This window comes from Myotis myotis, unplaced genomic scaffold (genome assembly GCF_014108235.1).
Source record: "Myotis myotis isolate mMyoMyo1 unplaced genomic scaffold, mMyoMyo1.p scaffold_m19_p_11, whole genome shotgun sequence".
NCBI classification, from domain to species: domain Eukaryota; kingdom Metazoa; phylum Chordata; class Mammalia; order Chiroptera; family Vespertilionidae; genus Myotis; species Myotis myotis.
Window position 1 is genome coordinate 57657437 of NW_023416315.1, and position 18164 is coordinate 57675600.

Genomic DNA, 18164 nt, shown 5'->3' on the forward strand with positions numbered 1-18164 from the left:
TTTGGATTCTTCTATAGGTAGACTTCAAGTGGCCATCCTGTGTCTCCCAGCAGTAGACACAAATGAGATTTTCACTAGGATCCTTTTTGGACAAAGTTAGCAGTTTCAAGCATCTATATACTAGCATATAAAAGGCTAATATGCTAAGTGTTCGACTGTCTGACAGGTCACTATGATGTGCACTGACCAGCAGGGGGCAGATGCTCAATGCAGGAGCTGCGAGCTGCAGTGACTTGACAGTGGCAGTTCTCAGGTGATGCACCCTGAAACCAGAGAGGAGGGAGCCTGATTCCTTGTAGGGCCACGTGATTCCACCTTCAGCCGTGGGTTATGTTGTTACTGGGACACTGTTGGCCCCGAATCTGGTTAATTGCACACTTGCATTTGTGTTCCACACCTTGTACGACAGCAACTTTGCAGAGTGCCCTCTCGCACTCTGGGACCCCTTGGGGGATGTTGGAGAGCTGGTTTCAGCCTGATTCCCGCAGGCCAGGCTGAGGAACCCCACCTGCCAGAGGGACCCCACTCTCTCTGCAGATGCCCTTTAAGCCCTGGCACTGCCCAATGTGCAACCAGCTGGGGAGGGCCGCGGGAGGTTGGCTCCAAGGCGTGTCTGGCCCATCTCGCCCAGCCCGCTCCGCTGACCACCTTCTAATTAATTTCCTTTCAATGTGCACGAATCCATGCACCAGGTCACTAGTATACAATAAATTCTCTTTAACTTCCATGCAATGAAATCAACAAGATGAAAAAAAAAATTAAATCAAGGTTTTACCTTATATGAAAACTAGAGGCCGGTGCATGAATTCATGCATGGGTGGGGTCTGGCCAGCCTGCCATGATGGGGGCCCATCAGGCTGGGCCGGTGGGGGGAAGGGGATGTGGGCAGGACTGGCCAGGGGAAGAGGCCGCAGGCAGTTGACCAGCCAGAGTCACCCCCCATCGGGGTGCTGGGGGCCATTTGGAGGTGGAGCCGGCTGGGGCGGGGGGGCCTTTCGGGGCCAGGATCAGGCTGTTTGGCTGCTGCAGTGTGCATCATAGCCACCGGTCGTTCTGGTCGTTCTGCTGTCCTCGTTGCTGGGCTTTTATATATATAGGTGGGTAAAAAGCAAAATGATCATAATAGAAAGAAGTTCAGTGGTTGCTTGAGGTTGAAGTTAGGGAGAGAGGATTGACTGCAAAGGGGTACGAGAAAACTTGTTAGGGTGTTCTATATCTGGATTGTGGTGGGGTTTATGTGACTGTATACCTGCTGTGCGAGGCTAGAGTCCTTCAGAAGCAGAACTAGAGGTAAGAAGTAGGGTGAGAGTAGTTATGTAGGAGTATAGGAAGTGAGAAAGTATGGAAAGTGAGGCAGGGAAGAGAAAGAAAGGGTACATTAATGATCAGTTTACTATGGCAGGCAATGGCATTTAATCCTGTATTGTCTTGACTTGAGGTGTATCCCATAATCTCTCATTGCTTTTTTAGACATTTTATTTTAAACATTACTTGTAGGAATAACTTAACTTAACGTTAGGATAATGTAGGCTTTCTCTTTAGAATTTATGTTTCCTTCTACCTGGCAGTCAAGGACAAAACTGGGTACTTAGGTGGCTCACTGGAAGGTATCTACTCTTACTTTCTAAAGTCAGACTAGACCTTCCAGTATGCTAAATAGTAACTGTAATACTAGTGAATGAATATCCTTGCCATGTTTTAAAGAAAATGCATTTATAACTTTAATATTAAGTGTAATTTTGCTGTAGGTTTTTAGTTGATTAAGAAATTTCCCTTTTATTCTTGGTTTGTTAAAATATATATTTTAATCACTGAATTGACTTTTTATTGAAAACTTTTTCTTTTTCTGCATCTTTTAGAATCATCATATGTATTTCCTTTCTTTTCTTTCTGGAGCATCAAATTTATTACCAAATTTGGAAGAACCAAATACTTGAATAAGAACCCCACAGCCCTAGCCAGTTTTCTCAGTGGTTAGAGCATCAGCCCATGGATTGAAGGGTCCCAGGTTTGATTCTGGTCAAGGGCACATACCTCAGTTGCAAGCTCGATCCCTGGCCCCGGTCAGGGCACATGTGGGAGGTAAACAATCAATGTGTCTCTCTCACATCAATGTTTCTCTCTGTCTCACCCCCTCCCTTCCTCTCTCTCTAAAAATCAATGGAAGTCCCGTCTGGTTTTACGCAGTGGATAGAGCGTTGGCCTGCAGACTGAAGGGTCCTGGGTTTGATTTTGGTCAAGGGCACATGCCTGGGTTGTGGGCTTGGTCCCCAGTAGGGGGTGTGTAGGAGGTAGCCAATCAATGGTTCTCTCTCATCATTGATGTTTCTCTCTCTCCCTCTCCTTCCTCTCTGAAATCAATAAAAACATATTTTAAAAAATCAGTGGAAAAATATCCTCAGGTGAGGATTAACAAAAAGAAAACAAAGAAAAGAGCCCCCACAAACATAAGCGAAAAGAAGAGCATCGTGGCCCCGCAGCGAGCGCGGCGTCTCCTCTCTACCCCAAGGGGCTCCAGGCTACCCTGTCTCCCCAAGCTCAGCAGGTATTTTGGATAAGATGCTTCTGAAGGCCACAAAGATGCCAGATACCCTCTTGATGTGAACCTCGTGCAGAGAATGCCGCAGCAATTTGAACACCTCCATCGTCTGCTGGACCAAGTCCTCTCACCTTGCACACACAGCCTATATTTCTGGCAAGCTCTCATGTGCAGGTGTTTGTGTTTAGCCTCTGGCACATCTCCTGCACCATGTGGCTGGCCTCACAGGAGCTCAGCACCTTCAAGTTGGGCATTGACAATGCAGGGAGTGTGGCTTCACTTCCCCCAGAGTCCTTGATTGTGGCCCTGCCTTGGTGTTCCACAATTTAAAAATTTAGCCCTAGCCAGTTTGGCTCAGTGGATAGAGCATTTCCCTACAGACTGAAGGGTCCCGGGTTCAATTCTGGTCCAGGACACATGCCTGGGTTGCAGGCTCAATCCCCAGTAAGGGGTGTGCAGGAGGCAGCCAATCAATGATTCTCTCTCATCATTGATATTTCTCTCTCTCTCTCCCTCTCCCTTCCTCTCTGAAATCAATAAAGATGTATATATTTTAAAAAATTATATTGGCTTGACTCTTGTCCTTTTGAATGCTGCTTCTTGGTAGATGGCCTACAGAACATGAGTCTTAATAGGAAACGAAAGACTCTTCTAGCCACCCTCTGCCGGTCTGGCTGTAGCAAGAGTGAGAGGTTGGGGTGCCACCATCAGGCTGCCCAGTTAGGAGGGAATTTGCCATGTCGGTTCCCTCTGGGTCTCCACTACTGCTGCTGCTGTGGGTAGGGGGGGAGCTCCCAGGGTCATGCTGGAGACCTGGGCTCGAGTGGTCATCCTTGACTCCAAGCAGGGTTGGGGAGTGGCAAGCTCTTTGGTCTTCTGTCTTGATGCCTGAACCTCGCAGGTTGGGAAGGACTGAAGCTGCTGGGTCAGGGGACGAGCAGGGCCTTACCCTGATGGTGCAGCCCGTTATCTTGGTTTTCCTGGTACTCAGGGTCAAAGTGCCCATCACTTTGTTGTACTTTCTTCCTGTTTTTGACTCCTGGATGTCATCTCGCTCAGGTTCTTCATTTTTCTCTTACCTGGGGGTCCACGTTGCCACAGGGCAGCTCACTGTAAGGCCTGAGTTCCTCCTCCTGGCCCATGTTGAGTCATGGGTCTCATTATATGTTCCGGGATTCTTCTTTTGCTGGGGTTGGGGGTCATTACTTTCATTTTATGCTTTTGACATTCTATAGATATGACATATGAGACATGGAAGTGTCTCTTAGTATCTGCTGCTTCAGTTCCCAAAAGCCCTCTCCCACAAATAGCAGGGGCCCCATCACCATCTTACACAAAACTACCCCCAGGTTCCATACATCAACCCCAGGGCCACCATAGGTTTGGCGCAGGAAGAGCTCTGGGGTGGCACAGAATGTGCTCAGCTTACGGCCTGTAAATTCACAACTGGGCCAAAGTCTGCAAGTTTTACATTCAGGTCAGCATCTAAAAGGATTTCTCTGGCTTCAGGTCCCTGTGGACGATGCCCCTCTGGTGGTAGTACTGAACGGCTGACACTAGCTGCCGAAATATGACTTGAGTCATGAGGCTGTGTTCCTCCAGAGAGTCAAACAAATCCCCTCTCTCACACGCTCCATAAAGAGGAATGATGTTTCCCTGGTGACAATCACCTCGAATAACTATAATATTTAGGAGATTCAAACCATTCCTACAGTGGACTTCTTGAAAAAGTCTAGAAAAGCCCCACTGATTAATGATTGACAGCCACCCCTGTCCTGGTCATGACGTGCCAGGCCAGCCTCACCCTGGCCAATGGTGATCAGGAGCTTGTAATGGCCAATTGGGGCAAAATGGCTGCAAGGCCATTAGACATGGTGATTTGCTAACTACACTAACTGACAATATTATCAATACTAACTAAGCTAACTATGCTAACAATCCTAACAAAACTAACTATGGTAACTAATACTAACAATGCTAACTAACGATACTAATAAACAATTCTAAGAATACTAATTATATCAATATTAACTATACTAACTATGCTAATATATAATACTAATAAACAATTGCTAACTATACTAACTATACCAATACTAACTATATGAACTTAAAAAATTCTAAAGAAAAAATGGGAAAAACAAAAACAGGAAAAATTTAAAAATGAGAAGAAAACAAGACAAGAAAAATTGAGAAAAATGAAAAATGAGAAAAGAGAAAAAAGAATAAATAAAAAACAAAAAGGGGGTGGGGTGGGGAGGAGAAAAGCTAACTCATTCAAGTCCAACAGGTTACCACAAATCAGCCTCCTGCACCATAAAGAACAAAATCATCAACCCAGCCAGGGCCTTATATAGGAGTTGTTTGTAATTCCTTATGCAATCAGAGCAAGAGATGACCAATCACAGCTAAGGATAAACCATAGTGGTTTATTCAGTTTTTGATCTCAAGACCCCTTTCCTCTGAGGGCTGGGGGGAGGAACCATAAAGAACTTTTTGTTAATATGGGATATTAAAGATTGATATATACTTTATTAAAAATAATAATCTGTAAGGTTCAAAGTAGAATATCAAATGTCATCTGCTTAGAGAGGGTTTCCCTGATCCCTCCATTCCAAACCTGCCTCACCCAGCTCATCATGTTTGTCATCTTCAGAGCACTAGCCACAGTGTATCTAAGTCTTGTTTACTGTGTGTCTTTCCCAGGCAGAGAGGAGCAGGACTGTAGTGTTCCCTGTGTCTAGCACAGTGAGTGGCAAACAAAATCAGTGTTTAATAAACATTTGTTGACTGGATTAATAAAAGAGCTTGAGGGAACAAAAGAAGATATGGCCAACTACTTATTTAATAAAAGTGATTCATAAAATATCACTGATATGGCTCAGTTGGTTGGAGCATTGCTGAAAGGTTGTGGGTTTGACCCCTGGTTAGGGCATGTAAGGAAGGCAACCAATCAATGTTCTCTTTCACATAGATGTTTCTCTCTCTCTCTCTCTCTCTCTCTCTCTCTCTCTCTCTCTCCATATATCTTGGATTAAAAAGAAATCTTAAAGATCATATTTCCTACTTTAATTTGTTGATGTAGTAAGTTATGGTGCATTTATTTCCATAAGTAAAGAAATTGATTAAGAAGAGTTGAATAAGCCCTAGCTGGTTTCGCTCAGTGGATAGAGTGTCGGCTTGCAGACTGAAGGGTCCTGGGTTCGATTCCGGTCAAGGGCACATGCCTGGGTTGCAGGCTTGATCCCTATAAGGGGTGTGCAGGAGGCAGCTGATCAATGATTCTCTCTCATCATTGATGTTTTTATCTCTCTCTCCCTCTCCCGTCCTCTCTGAAATGAATAAAAATATATTTTTTTTTAAAAAAAGAAGAGTTGAATAAGAGAAGCATTATCTATTTCTTGAATGATTGCCAAAACTGGCCTGCAAAAATATTGACTTAGTGTCTTTCAGCAGGGGAAACCTGACTACTAATCCAATTTTTCATGAGTATGTCCCTGAATAATATAATTGTTTTAATCGTGAAGCATATCACACAAAGGAGAGTACAAAATGTATCTGCATTTCTTAAAAATAATAGTAACATGAACACCCGTGAGTCTACAAGATAAAGAAATAGACCAGCACCAGTTCTTTAGCAGTTCCCTGTGTAACCTTCTGAGATCGTGTCCCTTTTTCTCCCCATAGAGATAACCATGTCCTGCATTTTGTATAAAACATTTCATTGTTTTTCTTTGTAATGTTAATCTATGTCTCTCTGGCAATATTATTTAGTTTTGCCTACTTGTGAACTTCATATAAAATGTATCATACTGTTATATATTCATCTGTGACTTTTTTCCTTCTTTTTTTTAAATTCCAATATTTTGTTTTGGAAATTCATTCTTGAAATTGAAATGTGTAGCTATAGTTAATTCATTTTTTTGCTGTGTAATATTACACTGTATTAAATTACTCAATTTATCCATTCTACTATTGATTGACATTTGGGTTGTTTCCAGTGCTTTTGCTATTACTACTAATGCTGCCATTAATTTTCCTGGCATACTTGTGTATTCCAGGAAAGGAACTATTTGGTTGTAGGGTACATATTAATGGGCCATTATTTATTTCCTCTTATATAAACACTTAAAAAACAAACAAATCAGCAAACTACAGCCTTAGAGCCAGCTACCTATTTGGTAAATAAAGTTTTATTAGAATCAGAGCCAGGATTAGGAGGAGGGAAGAAAGGCAGGGATTTGTAAATTCAGGGGCTCATTTTGTCTTTATTTTATATTTTGACACACAAAAATTTTTTTTATTGATTTCAGAGAGGAAGGGAAAGGGAGAGACTGAAACATCAATGATGAGAGAGAGTTATTGATCGGCTGCCTCCTGCACATCCCACACTGGGGATTGAGCCAGCAACCCAGGCATGTTCCCTGACAGGGAGGGAATCAAACAATGACCTCCTGGTTCATGGGTTGATGCCTACCCACTGGGCCACACTGGCCAGATGACATTTTGTTCATCAGATTTTTTTGGCATTAATTTTGATTTCTAAAAATGTTATCTCAAAATATCATCTACCTTTATACTGCATCTTTTTGTGCTTGCTTACATTTTGTGTCCAAAGCGAATGCCTCCCTCACATCACCCTAGTCCCAGCCTTGTCCCAGTCCCAGCCTTGCCCTAGTCTAAGCCATTTATTTATTCCAGGCTGCACAAAGGCTTCCTAACTTGTCTCTCCACCTTTCTTTGATTCATCTCCACATGGCAGCTACCCTGATCTTTTGGAAAGATAAATTGATTTATGTCACTCTTTTGCTTCAAATCTATTCAATCCTCTCTTAATCTACTTAGAATAAAATCCAAATCCCACATAAAACCCTTCATAATCTGAATTTTGTTTTCTTCCCCAGCCTCCTCTCCTACCACTCTGCCTTTATATGCTCCAGCTTCACTGGCTAACTTTCCATTCCTGGAATATGCTAAACTCATTCCTGTGTCAGGGTCTTGGCCCAGGCCATCCTTTAAATGGGTGATCCCTTCTAATCCTTTAAATTTCAGATTAAGTTATCTCTTTAGAGAAGCTTCCAATGGAAAGTAAATCCCACCCCCGATATTTCTATTACTCTGTTCCTTTTCCATCCTATTACTCTGACAACATATAGAGTTTTACTTGCTTAATATTTTGTTTACCTTTTTTCTGTTTTCCCTTTTAAACCTTAAGATCTTTAAGGGAGCTCACTACCATATTCCCAATATTTAGACTGAAATACTCATAGAATGATTAAAACTTAAAAAAATTATAATAATGGTAAAACTCAAAGTAAATGTTATTTTTTTGGGGGGTGGGGGTGGGGGAAGCTCCACAAATAAAGTGACATTAGTATTCATTAACATTAAATGAATATTAATCTGTCCATAACAAAGATCATAAAACTGATCGTTTCCTTCAGCCCAGCAGGTGTACATTTAAGACTATATCTCAAGAATAACTTGAAAATTTTATTAAAAGTATTTTTATATATATAATTTATGAAGATTTGAAAAAATGAGAAACAACCCATACTGTTGGTTGCCCATTAACCTTCCCCTTCTCTAGGCTAGCGAAGAAGGTCTTCTCCTTCGCTAGCCTAGATAAGCTCAAGAATATGTTGCTCCGATAGCAGAACCCAAGAAGATAAGCATTAGAGAAAAATCAGCTAGTGGGCAAAATACTATCTCCAGGATGTTTTAGTTCACCAATCTCAAATGGGCAATCATTATTTCTCTGATAGCTTGTTGTTTTTATGATGAAGCTGTCTTCCTACTCTCTATAGATCAGTGATTCTCAACCTTTTTTTTTTTTTTTTTTGCCATGCCCCACCTAAGCATCTCTAAAATCCTGATGCTTCCCCTGTGACATATAATTCTTATTGAAAAAGTGAACTCCTATTCATGTGGAGGAAGCCTAAAAGGCCATTAACTTTGTCTAAACAACTTCCAAAGAACATGGCATCCATGAAAGAGAAAAATAAAAGAATAAAAGGATAGTTGAACTACTGAGGAAGAAATAACCCGGAAATTGTTTTAAAAAATAATAATATGCAGTGATATGAAAAAATAGCCAATAAAGTTTCAAAATATATAATAGAGAACTGAAATGCATAAGTATGTCACTATATGTTTATATATGGTATATGAGGCCCCTAGAACCATAAGAAATGCAAAAAATTCACTGTTAATAACTCATTCTCAAATTGTCCCCCTTAAAAATCAAGTTGCCCCCATGTGGGGCATGTGCCCCACATTGGGAACCACTGCTATAGACATTATTTCAATATTCACCATTCTCCTTTTACCAAAGGAGCCACTGTCTACAAAGCCATTTAAGTCAGAAAATCTTAAAGCCATTCATGAGAACATCCCCATTATCCAGCTCATCAACAAGTCCTATTGTTTCAATCTCATAAAATATATCTGAATTTATTACCTCTTTTCTATCTTCACTGCTATCATAATCAGAACCAACATCGGAATAACTGAAATGTTCTCTTAATTGCTCCATTTCCCTTCTTTTTTAAAAAATATATTTTTATTGATTTCAGAGAGGAAGGGAGAGGGAGAGAGATAGAAACATCAATGATGAGAGGATCATTGATCGGCTGCCCTGCACACCCACTACTGGCCAGTCGACACTCAACCACTGATCCAGCCGGACCATTTTTATTCATTTTTTTTCTCCTATCCATTCTCCAAAGAGCAGAGTGATCCATTTTTTAAAATGTATAAAACTAATTTATACACACAATAAATCAATACAGCAACTTATAAAGAAAAAGTTATTTTCTCCCTCCATTGCTTTCCAAGTGCAATCCCCCAAGGTAACCAACCACATACTAAAATTTGATGTGTACATATCTTCCAATTCCTTTTACTGTGCTATGCAGAAATATATACAAATATTTTTATTGACTCTATTTCTAAAAATGGGTTACATTATATATAATGTATCATGTCATTTACATATATATATATATATATTGAACATTCTTTCAGGTCAATATGTAGTTCTTTGCCTTTCTCTTATTAATTGTTTGATTTTTCTTTTATCCCTATCCTTTTAAAAAATATATATATTTCTTTATTGATTCCAGAGAGGAAGGGAGAAGGAGAGAAAGATAGAAACATCAATGATGAGAGAGAATCATTGATCGGCTGCCTCCTGCATGCCCCCTACTGGGGATTGAGCCTGCAACCCAGGCATGTGCCCTTGACCGGAATTGAACCTGGGACCCTTCAGTCCACAGGCTGATGCTTTATCCACTGAGCCAAGCCGGGTAGGGCTATCCCTGTCTTTTTAAGATATTAGATGATTATATATATTATGTATACATAATATATATAATCATCTAATATTCTGAGAATGGAAGTAAAATAAATTAATAACTTCCCCAGTGATGGACATTCAGTAGCATAGTCTTTTATTATTTATTTATTTTGTTAATCCTCATCCAAGGATATTTTCCATTGATCTTTTAGGGAGAGTGGAAGAGAAAGGGAAAGATGAGAGAAACATCGATGTGAGAGAAACACATTAATTGGTTGACTCCTGCATGTGCCTTGACCAGGGCCTGGGTCTGGGAGGAGCCTGCAACTAAGGTATGTGTCCTTGACTGGAATCGAACCTGGGACCCTTTGGTCTGCAGGCTGATGCTCTATCCACTGAGCCAAACTGGCTAGGGCAAGCATAGTCTTTTTTTTTTTTTTTTTTTTTTTAATATATTTTATTGATTTTTTACAGAGAGGAAGGGAGAGGGATAGAGAGTCAGAAACATCGATGAGAGAGAAACATCGATCAGCTGCCTCCTGCACATCCCCCAATGGGGAAGTGCCCGCAACCCAGGTACATGCCCTTGACCAGAATCGAACCCGAGACCCTTCAGTCCGCAGGCCGAAGCTCTATCCACTGAGCCAAACCGGTTTCGGCAAGCATAGTCTTTTAAAATGTAAATTAGATTATGCTTCTCTTAAAATTCATCATATTCCTCTATTAAAATTCAAGACTAGTTGCTCACCATAGTCCACACTGGTCTTGTTTTTTTCTACTGCATGGTCCCTGCATATTTTCCATGATTAACCTGTAAAGATCTTCACTGACTATCCTCCTCTTTGCCACCAATCTAAATTAGGTTCCCTTATTAAATGTTCTCATAACATTTTGTAATCGCTTTCATAGTATTCATCACAGTTATAATCTTATATAATAAAAGCCTAACATGCTAAGTGTCTGACCATTTGTTCGACCTTTCGATGAGTTGCTATGATGCACACTGACCACCAGGGGGCAGACGCTCTGACCGGTAGGTTAGCTTGCTGCTGAGGACCAGCTGATTGGACTGGGTGAGATGGGCCGGACATGCCCTGAAGCCCTCTGCGGTCCCTCCCTGGCCCCGATTGTGGACTGGTGGGGTCCCTCAGCCGGGCCTGTGCCCTTTTCCCAATCCAGGACCCCTCGGGGGATGCCGAAGAGCCGGTTTCAGCCCGATCCCCACGGGTCAGGCTGAGGGACCCCACCGGTGTGCGAATCCATGTACCGGGCCTCTAATTACATATAAGCATTTATATTTACACTAGAGGCCTGGTGCACAAAATTCATGCACTCCAGGGGGGTGCTTCCTCAGCCCAGCCTGTGCTCTCTTGTAGTCCGGGAGCCCTCGGGGGATGTCCGACTGACAGCTTATGCCCGCTCCCTGTGGCCTTAGCCAGCAGTTGGACATCCTTAGCACTGTCACGGAGGCAGGAGAGGTTCCCACCACCGCCACTGCACTTGCCAGCCATGACCCAGCTTCTGGCTGAGTGGTGCTCTCCCTGTGGGAGCGCACTGACCACTAGCGGGAATCTCCTGTGTTGAGTGTCTGCCCCCTGGTAGTCAGTGCACATCATAGCGAGTGGTTGAGCGGCCTTAGCATATCATTAGCGTATTACTCTTTGATTGGTTGAAGGGCTGACCAGATGAGTGGACACTTAGCTTATTATATAGGACCAGAGGACTGTTGCACAAAAAGATTCGTGCAATAGGCCTTCCTTTCCCCTGGCTGCTGGCACCGGTTCGCCTCTGGCACCCGGGGTCCAGGCCTTCGCTCTGGCCGAGTTCTGGCCGGGGCCAGCCCCAGAAATGTCAGGCCTCGCTGCTCCGCCGGCCCCAGGGCTGTAAGGCCTCGCTGCTCCGCCATCCCTGGAAACGTCAGGCCTCGCTGCCCGACTGGCCCGGGCCATCAGGCTTCGCTCCACCACTTGGAGCCTACATATGCAAATTAACTGCCATCTTTGTTCGTGGCTAATTTGCATATCACGCTGATTAGCCAATGGGAGGCATAGTGAAGGTACAGTCAATTACCATGTTTGTCTATTATTAGATAGGATAGTTGTATTTATTTATATGTTTGATTATTTCTTTTCTACCTTCTTACCTAGGCACCATGCTTTATGAGGGCAATGTTTGCTGTACCACCAGCACCAAGCACATGCTTACATGTAAAAAGTATTTACTAAGTGAATAGATGTCCTACACTGAGGAATCACTAGGCAGCTAGGCAATAGAATTTAATGTTAATTAACTTTTAAATTATAGAGAATTTTTACATAAAATTAAACATATATACATATAATTACATATAATATATGAAAAATTAGTAATATAGTATAGTAAAAAGAACATTGGCATGAGAGGGTAGTGACTCTGTCCCTAACTGATTAGTGACCTAGGAAATGTTGATCTCCACCATTGATTTTTCAACTGGTGTGCCACAAGAATTTTTAAAATATGCAATACCTGACTATTTAGTCAGGGGCACTGACCTCTTTTCCCTTAGGTTGCAAATTAAAAAAATGACAACAGCCAACACAACAATAGCTGTCTGGTGTGAATGAACCAAAATTATACCTTTTTCTTTTCAGATCGGCAAAAATAGAATACATTTTTTGGTGTGCCAGAGAATTTCAGTACAGTACTTAGTTTATGTGTGCCATGAGATGGAAAAGGTTGAAAATCGCTGCTCTCCACCAATGAATGACTCTCAGTAAGCCTGGTATTGCCCCCTAGTGTTGGGTGGTCTGGGAGGTACTACTGGCCTTTAGAGAGCCGGGACCAGTAAGCAGGACTTGCTGCTTGTGTGCCTTCCTCACATGAAAAATTATTTTGTGTCCCTAACGAACTTTAAATGCCCCAGCATATGTGAAAAATTTATAATGTTTCTATTTATAATGATCTGTACCTAAAACCTAACCTATTTTATATATGAACCCAAAGCTGTTTTTTAAAAAATTTTTACATAATTCTAACAGTGAATGTTTTAGGAATGCATTTACAGTGGACACTGAGTACAGAATAGTGTTGTCCATCAGAGGTGGCCGAAATGCCATGCTTATGTCAGCTGACATTTGCAGCTTTCACATTCATGGGGATTTTATAATTGCCAGCAAATGATGACTTGATTACCTTTTATAGAACAGTCATGCCTGAGTATTTGTACATTGAAATATGAATTATTATATTATAAATTACTTTTTAAAAAATACATTTGATTGATTTTTTACAGAGAGGAAGGGAGAGGGATAGAGAGTCAGAAACATCGATGAGAAACATCGATTAGCTGCCTTCTGCACACCCCCTACTGGGGACGGGCCCACAACCAAGGTATATGCCCTTAACTGGAATCGAACTCAGGACCCTTCAGTCCCCAGGCCGATGCTCTATCCACTGAGCCAAACCAATCAGGGCTCTTTGTTCTTCTCATATTACAAAATCATATGTGTAGGTAGATAATACTATCTATGAATTTCATTTTAGGGTAATGAAGGAGATGTTATAGAAATATGTGTAATTAAAAAAAGGAATGTCGTGCCCCCGGCAGGGTAGCTCAGTTGGGTAGAGAGTCGTCCAGTATGCCAAGGTTGCAGATTTGTTCCCGGTTGGGGTACATACAAGAATCAACCAACGAATGCATAAATAAGTGGAACAACAAATCAATGTGTGTTTTTTTCTCTCTCTCTAAAATAAAATTTAAAAAAAGATGTGTTGGGTAAAATAAGGTTGAGAACTATTAATACTTAGATGATGATTAAAAACTACACTAGTTCTTTTTTTTTTTTAAATGCTTTTATTGATTTTAGAGAGAGGAAGGGAGGAAGGGAGAGAGAAACATTGATGTGAGAGAAAACACTGATTGGTTGCCTCCCATATGCACCCTGGCTGGGGATTGAACCCAAAACCTAGGTATGTGTCTGGATAGGAAATCGAACTGGTAACTCTTTTGTGCATAGGTGGACACTCAACCAACTGAGCTACGCTGACCAGGGCAAGAAAGGGCAAGAACTATCCTAGTTTTTAATGAAATGTTTCTAATCTTTAATAATGGGAAGGGGTCATATTTTATTGCTTTTATTACTTTGTTTATATTCCACCATAAGACTGATAATGTAAAAACCACACATTTTTAAAAAAAAAATACAGGGCTGGGCAAAAGTAGGTTTACAGTTGTTCATATGGAAAAAGACATACGTTATGATTATTACCAATAAATAAAAAAATAATGCAAGAATAAACTGTGTTTCCCAGGCTCACAAATGTAAACCTACTTTTCCCCACTCCTGTACATCTATGCTGTTTAGATCAGGGGTCCTCAAACTTTTTAAATAGGGGGCCAGTTCACTGTCCCTCAGACCATTGGAGGGCCGGACTATAGTTTTTTAAAAAAACTGTGAACAAATTCCTATGCACACTGCACATATCTTATTTTGAAGTAAAAAAACAAAACGGGAACAAATACAATATTTGTATTTGCATGTGGCCCGCGGGCCGTAGTTTGAGGACCCCTGGTTATCTAAAGGTGAATCCAAATGATTCTTCAAGTTTCCTTGCTAGATAATTTTATAATTCTACAATTAGAACTTTATGGTAAATTGTGAATTTATTACATATTTTAAGTTTTCACCACATAACTGTTGTCTTTAGGCTCCATAATGAAGAAACCGAAATACAAAGAACAAATGTATTTAAAAAAGAATGAAGGCTTCTTGCTATGAGATTAGGTGAACAGGTTTAAAACTGCAACCTCTTGCCCTGGTGGGGTAGCTCAGTTGGTTAGAGTGTGTCCTGATATGCCAAGGTTACAGGTTTGATCTCCGGTCACAGCACATACAAGAATCAACCAATGAATGCATAAGTAAGTGGAACAACAAATCGATGTTTCTAGCTCTCTCCCTTCCTCTGTCTCTAAAATTAATAAATAAAAAAATTAAAAAAATAAAATTGCAACCTCTTTACCTATTCCCCTTCCTTGTTTTAAAATGTTCATTAGCTGTGACATACTATTCATTTTAATAATATAACAAAATTGCCTCCTCTCCCTTTTCCCTCACCCCAACACACACTAGGATACAGGCATTCCTAGAAGGGGAAGAGGGAATTTTGTGTGTTGCTCACCAACATCTTCCCATGTATAGAACAGTGCAGGGACATAGGAGGAACTCAGTATTTGTTTTATGAATGGAAGAATACACGTAATAAACAGAAACGACTGCTTGGAGCGCCACTTTCACCAGAATTCTAGGAGGCAATCGGGAGGAACCAGTAAGTTGATTCCTGTGACTTGGCGCTCAAAGGAATTGCGGGTGTATTTTTATATTCTTTGGGATGTGTTGATGTGTGAGGACTCTCTAAACTGTGCGCAGGGCTGTGAGGGCTGTGCAGGCTGAAAACCGAACTAACAATAATTTGCACCGAAACCCGCAAAATGTTTTCAAGTTTATTGTAATCAGAAACAAATTTTTGTAAGTGCAAGGGTCTCCCATTCTCTTGTACACCTGTATTATCTCTTTACTGGAGATTAATGGTGAGGATGGGATCAAGACTAGTGGCTCCTAAGGATCTCTTTTCGGAAACAGACAATTTAGTATCCAGTTCTCACCCTAGATCAGATCCCGCGCTCCTTACCTTGCCAGTCTGCCTCTATCCCGCCCCTTCAGTATCTATGGTAGGCGGGGCAGGGGAGAGACGTTCTTGGCTCCCCCTAAATTGGTTAAGCTCACCCCGAGTTTTGGTATCCCATATTTGAGCAAACACCGAGAAAACCACAAACAAGATCGCCGACCAAATGACAGCGGAGCAGCACACGCGGGCAGTGAAGGAAGCAAAACACGAAGAAAGGCGGTAGTCTAGCAGCCACGTGAGGGAGTCTAGCAGCCCTGAGAACTTCAACTCCCAGCTTGCAACTGGGCGCTTACCGTCCGAAAACTACAACTCCCAGAGTGCCGTGGGAGAGGCCGCCCACCGCTCCTCCCGCCCCTCCCCCGCCCCTCCCTGCCGGATCGGCGTGCGCCTGCGCATGGGAAGCCAGAGGAGTCTTACCCTAATGTAAGATGGTTTCCCGTCTGGCTGTGGAACCCACCGAAAGCAGAGGGTGTCTCTCTCAGCCGTAAAGGTCGGACTCTCTGAAGCAATCAGGCCCGGTTCTGGAGAGTTTTTTCCTCGACACTCGTCCAGTGGTCTCTTGTGAGGACACGGCAGCTCGTGGAGTCGGCTAAGGGAAAAGCGAGGCAAGGCAGGCGGGTGAGTCTATGCGGGGCTGGGCTTAGGGGAAACCCGGCGCTGACCGGCTACGAGAGAGCGGAGGCTTCGCTGGAACTGTGCAGGCCGCACCCCCTCTTTCCCCACCCTCGCCTCATCCTCACCCTCCTCTTTCTTGGTCTTCCTCCTCCTCCTCCTCCTCCTCCTCTTCCTCCCTCTCCGCTCTACGCCACAGCAGTTACCACCAGGAAAAGGGAGCGGGCAGAAGGCGCCGTGGCGGCGAGCAGCGACTCCCCGGGAAATTTCTCCAATTGGGGAGTCGGGGCGGCTTTTCATCTTCTGCTCTCTCCCCTCTACATTTTTGTTGGGGCAGGAGCCTTAGAGCTCAGGACGCCTGGTTCCCCAGCCCCCTCTCCGCTCTCGGACGGCCTTTCGCCGGGGCCCCTGTCTCCCAACACCAAAGCCATCACTGCCACCCCGACCCGTGTTGCCGCCGCTGCTCACGGATCCCACGGCTGCCTGCCCACTCGCCCCGCGGCTTGTTTGTGCTCCGCTCCGGCTCCGGAGTTAGCCTTTGCCCCCTCCTTGCAACCAGCCCCCGGCCGGCCTGCCCGCCCGCCCGGGAGAGCGTCTTGCGACGTGTGGAGTCGGAGCTTGAGCCGCATCTGTCATTTCCAAGCTGCCCCTCCGCGGTGCCGCTGCTCGTCCTAACCCACCTGTTTCACCGCTTTCTTGGGAATTGCCCGTTCCTCCCCTCGCTCCCGTGCAGACGCGGTGCACGTTCACTTCCAGGAAAGCGGGGTGCCCCGTGTTGGCCCCGGGCGAGTGGAGGAAGTTGGGAGTGAAGGGAGCGAGGAAGGGTCCGAGTGCAGGTCCCGAGTGCAGGTCCCGAGTGCAGAGTCCCGAGTGCAGAGTCCCGAGTGCAGAGCGTCTGCTCAGGCTGCGCCGGAGAGGGACCTTCTCGGTTTGTGTTCAGTCATTTGTGGATTATTCGCTCTGCCGGGAGGGTTGGTTGTTTTTGGTTTTCCTCTTTTCATTTTGGACCGGTTTGTCCGTGCTGCTAAGCGTTCTTCTGAATTGCCTCTCCCCAGGACACTTAATGCTGGCGCTGATTATACTAACAAATGTTAGCCTTGACATTTCAAAATAAGGGAAATCTGGCGCACAGCCAAAGTCATCTGGGAACTCCTCAAGCAGATATGAGTGATACTTTGATTATGTGCAGGTCTGTGGGTTACAGATCCCTTCCATATCGATTATTGACTAAAAGAATGATAGGGATGTTCAGCTTAATTGATGGCATGTTTTATTTATGGTGTGAGTGGAAATTTCCTGTCCAGCTAATATCAGACTTAGTACTGTTGGGTTTTGGAAGTTCTCTCTTTGACATTCTTAGAATAGTAAGTATTTGAATACATTGTTTTCTTTTGAAAACCCATTAGATATTGTATTCAAAAGAAAAGTAAGTTGCCCCCCACGCCCTCCCGCCCCCCATATTAAATTCCTCATTTTTCCATAGAAGAGATGAAGGACTGGGGGAGAGAAATGACAAAGTGTGCACATACATGCATTTGATGGCAATCACTGTCATTATTACCTAAAACACAAAACTAGAAGCAAGAGGTGGCTTATGATGTCTATGTTTTGGCAAGAGCTAAATTGAAATACATTGACTAGTGGCAAAATGAGAAGAAGGAGCCTTTGCTTTAATCAGACCACTGTGAAAAAAAGGATTATCAGAAAAGCGAACAGGATTACAAAAATCAGATACATACATCTCACATTGAAATAAGACATTGTGTTCTTAAGATATATGTAAAAATGTTAAAAGTCATAATCGTGATCTCATGCAGCAATATATCTCTTACTTGCTAAAGTAATACTTCAAGTATAAATAGAGATACATAGTTAGCCTTTTTAATCACTTTTGCATGTTACTGTGTTGTGATCTTTACAAATTTTACCTGTAACCTTACTTTTGGCATTATGATCACTTGATTGTGATAAATGGTCTATTTTATCAACTGTAAACCGAGGTAGAAAAGCTGTTTATAAACTTTTTTCTTTTTAGCTACTTAAGCCCCACTC

General features: G+C 42.8%; 2 protein-coding genes across 8 annotated transcripts in view; one reads left to right on the top strand and one right to left on the bottom strand.

Moving 5' to 3' along the window:
• Window positions 1-16032, bottom strand: part of NUP205 (nucleoporin 205) — a 123450-nt gene extending 107418 nt beyond the window's left edge. Inside the window, exon 1 of the mRNA XM_036328582.1 lies at window positions 15918-16032. The gene's annotated coding sequence lies outside the window, so the exon portion shown is untranslated. The remainder of the gene's footprint in view (window positions 1-15917) is intronic.
• The window catches only part of CNOT4 (CCR4-NOT transcription complex subunit 4), a 156749-nt gene continuing 154581 nt past the window's right edge, over window positions 15997-18164 (top strand). For all 7 annotated transcript variants that reach the window (XM_036328584.1, XM_036328590.1, XM_036328587.1 and 4 more), the window contains exon 1: window positions 15997-16118. The gene's annotated coding sequence lies outside the window, so the exon portion shown is untranslated. The remainder of the gene's footprint in view (window positions 16119-18164) is intronic.